This window comes from Prionailurus viverrinus, chromosome C2 (assembly GCF_022837055.1).
Source record: "Prionailurus viverrinus isolate Anna chromosome C2, UM_Priviv_1.0, whole genome shotgun sequence".
NCBI classification, from domain to species: Eukaryota; Metazoa; Chordata; class Mammalia; order Carnivora; family Felidae; genus Prionailurus; species Prionailurus viverrinus.
In genome coordinates, this window is record NC_062569.1 from 21737037 (window position 1) to 21740784 (window position 3748).

General features: G+C 44.9%; 1 pseudogene; it reads right to left on the minus strand.

Annotated features, from left to right (window-relative positions):
* Nucleotides 1-378: 378 nt before the first annotated feature.
* On the minus strand, nucleotides 379-1870 carry LOC125174412 (tubulin alpha-1A chain-like; annotated as a pseudogene).
* Between the last annotated feature and the right edge of the window lie 1878 nt (nucleotides 1871-3748).

Here is a 3748-nt window from a genome sequence, read left to right on the forward strand (position 1 = left end):
GCAGTAGAATTAGTTGATCTCTTACGTTTCTATCCAATAACAAAACATAGTATGTTTCTCTGCTAAGAGTACAGTATTCAGATTCTTCACATAAAGCTTAGTTAGGCTTATAAAATTATCGACACACCCTGTTTTGTGTTATCCCTTTTCTTTTCTTTTCTTTTTTCATTTAAGACAGGGAATACTTCATTCAAACCCATCGGAGAAATGAATAGCTTGGATCTGTAACAAAGTGTTGTGTTTTAAAGCATTGATCAATAACTGTATACGAGAGTATACACTGCCACATACAAATTAACTGATCAGAGCACAACTTTTCAATGTTCAAAGCAGAATAAGCTTCCCTGTAAAACTGGTCCCTTTGTGATATTTTTAACTTTAGTACTCCTCTCCTTCTTCTTCACCCTCTCCTTCAACAGAATCCACACTAACTTCCTCATAATCCTTCTCAAGGGCAACCATGTCCTCAGAAAACTCTCCTTCCTCCATGCCGTCATCCACATGCCAGTAAACAAAGGCATGCTTGGCATACATCAGGTCAAACTTGTGGTCCAGGAGAGCCCAGGCCTCAGCAATGGCTGTGGTGTTGCTCAGCATGCACACATCTTGCTGTACCTTGGTGGCCAGGTCTCCACCAGGTACCACAGGGGAAGGCTGGTAATTAAGCCATCTTTGAAGCCAGTGGGGCACCAATTCACAAACTGGATGATACTCTTGGTCCTGATGGTGGCAATGGCAGCATTTACATCTTTGGGAGCCACATCACCATGGTACAACAGGCAATAAGCCATGTGTTTACCATGGCGAAGGCCACATTTCACCATCTGGTTGGCTGGCTCAGAGCATGCATTGGTGATCTCTGCAACAGAAAGCTGTTCATGGTGGGCTTTCTCAGTAGAAATGACGGGGGCATATGTGGCCAGAGGGAAGTAGGTGTGGGAATAGGGCCCCAGGGTGATCTGGAATTCTGTCAGATCAACATTCAGGGCTCCATCAAATCTGAGGGAAGCAGTGATGGAGGACACAATCTGACCTATCAACCTATTTAGGTTAGCATAGGTTGGGTGTTCAATATCGAGGCTCCTACAACAGATGTCATAGATGGCCTCATTGTCTATCATGAAGGTACAATCAGACTACTGCAGGTGGTGTGGGTAGTGAGGATGGAGTTGTAGGGCTCAGCTACAGCTGTGGAAACCTGGGGGGGGGGGCAGAAAAATGGAGAACTCCAGCTTTGACTCCTTGCCATAATCCACAGAGAGAAGTTCCATCAGCAGGGAGGTGAACCCAGAAATAGTTCCCCCTCCAAATCTGCGGAAAACTAAGCAGCTCTTGAAGACCTGCTTACTGGCCAGCCAGTTTCTGAATTCAATCCAAGACAAGGTCAATGATCATCTTGCCAATGGTGTAGTGCTCTTGGTCATAGTTATTGGCAGCATCTTCCTTGCCTGTGATGAGCTGCTCGGGGTGGAAGAGCTGGTGGTAGGTGCCAGTGTGAACTTCATCAGTGACGGTGGATTCCAGCTCTACAAACACTGTCCTGGGCGCATGTTTGCCAGAACCTCTCACTGAAGAAGGTGTTGAAGGAGTCATCTCCTCCCCCAGTGGTCTTGTCACTTGGCGCCTACCCATCAGGCTGAATGCTGTGTTCCAGGCAATAGAGCTCCCAGCTGACACTGCCAATCTGAGCACCAGCCTGGCCAACACGGACAGAGATGCATTCACACACAGTTGTTGCTTTGCAGCTGCCAAGCAGATGGCAGAGAGGAAAAGGAGAGGTTATTGCTTCCAACAGCGTGACTCTTAAGTAGCCAATGTAAGAGAACCTGTCCGCTTTGTTGTTGATTATAGGGTATATTCTTAAGATCATCCATGCCCTTCTAACAAATGGGTTTATCACTCAGAAGCAGCCATGCAAAAAACGAAAAAAATTGCGGAATGATCTGTTAAAGGTTCAGCTAGGGTGCCTGCTTAGGAACAATACACCGAAGACTTGAGACTCTGACCTCCAGGATGCAGTGTAGATGCTACTCCAATACTTGACATGTGGTACTATGTCTCCAATAACTTGAATACAAAAGTACAAGAACAAAGAGGAATATGAGTGTCCCCTCTTATCATCACACTCTGTAGCCCACTTGTGGCATTTGTGCTTTCAGTTCCATAACCCTAGGCTCCTAGGTTCTAATTCCCAAAAGAGGAACACTTGCCAGGGGATGCAAGGTGGTTCCACTGAACCAGAAGCTGTACCTACCACTTGGATAGCCTGCATTCTCCACGGAAGTGATCACAGAAAGGAGTTAATGTACTCGCTGAGATAATCAACCTTGATTACCATGAGATCTTAGGGTTGCTTCTACACAGTATGTAAAAATACAGACATTCACTAAGACATCTCTTAGTATGTGTTTTGTACAGAAATTGTTTATGTGACTTGTCATGTGTTTTTTCCCAGAGCCACATATACACAATCAAGGGGGGTGCTTAGTTGGCTTGTACTCCATATCTGGCCTGGGGGTCAGAACTGGCCCTTCTGTTCCTGACGCCAAGTGGGATTACCATGCCTCACCAACTTGAGCCAGACCAGGCTGGCCCCCTGGAATGGATTAGGCGGGGAAGAGGAATATGCAGATGCCCAGACTCTTAGAACTGTGAGATATAATAAAAGAAACCAAAAATCCAGCTCGCTCAGGACTGCACATAGGCAAACTTAATGACTAACCATAAATCACAATCCGGATTGTCCCCTGAATCGGGACTCCAACCGGGCTGTTCAATGCGGGGCTTCCCCAGTCAGAAGTTTGGATGTTGTTAAGTACTTGATTTGATGTATTAAGCCTTCTTTGTTCTTCTCTGTACTTCTCTCCCTCTATAGGTTTACTATATAATTGTTTAATTCCTTATATTCCCTTTCCCTTATAATCAATAAATTCTTTCTCCACAAAACCAGAAGTGTGGTTATCGTGAATACTTACTATTATTCAGAACAGTATCTCTACACCTACTACTAACTGTCATTGGCCAATTAGAACAACTATTATCCAGTAACACAGGACAACAAAGGACTTAAAATCCTCAGTCTGGGGTCTGGGTCACCCCACTAGGCAAGCATACCAGTGAGAGTACTTGCACAAGGTGAGGAACTCTATACTGGATGGTGGAGGAGAAAAATGAGAAGTATTACAGCCTCAGGGCCCACTGAAGAAGCAGTAGTAGCTTTTAACTGACCTTCCTGCCTTATCTCTTCTAGGAAAATGTACCTTGAAAGTGACTCTGTGACTGGTTGGACTTGTACCTCTACTTTCCAGGAAGATGTCCTCTTGTTCTAACAAACAAACAAACAAACAAACAAATAAATGTCCCATATTTTAGCTTGTGAACTAGATACAACTAGAGGTCATAAACGGATCTCGATGGTGCAAGGGGCAGACTGTAAGACCCCTTTTTTGCAATTTGCAGATTGTACTGGCTTCACTTATCCCCCAGACAGCTGCCATCACAACCAACATACTCAGAATTTTTGTTACTTGAGACCAACCAGCCACACTGGAGTCCCCATATTCTCCTGCCTCTTTCTAACTGAGATTCAGATGAAATGCCACACCAAAGAGCATTTGTTCTGGCTTCTAAGAAGCTGCTGAAGACGCTGGACGGTGTACACCAGTAGTGCTGAAGGGCAAACTGTGGTGCAAACCTTGACCAGGAAGAGCAAAGAGATGGAAAAGAACCAGGTAGATAAGTTCTCTTT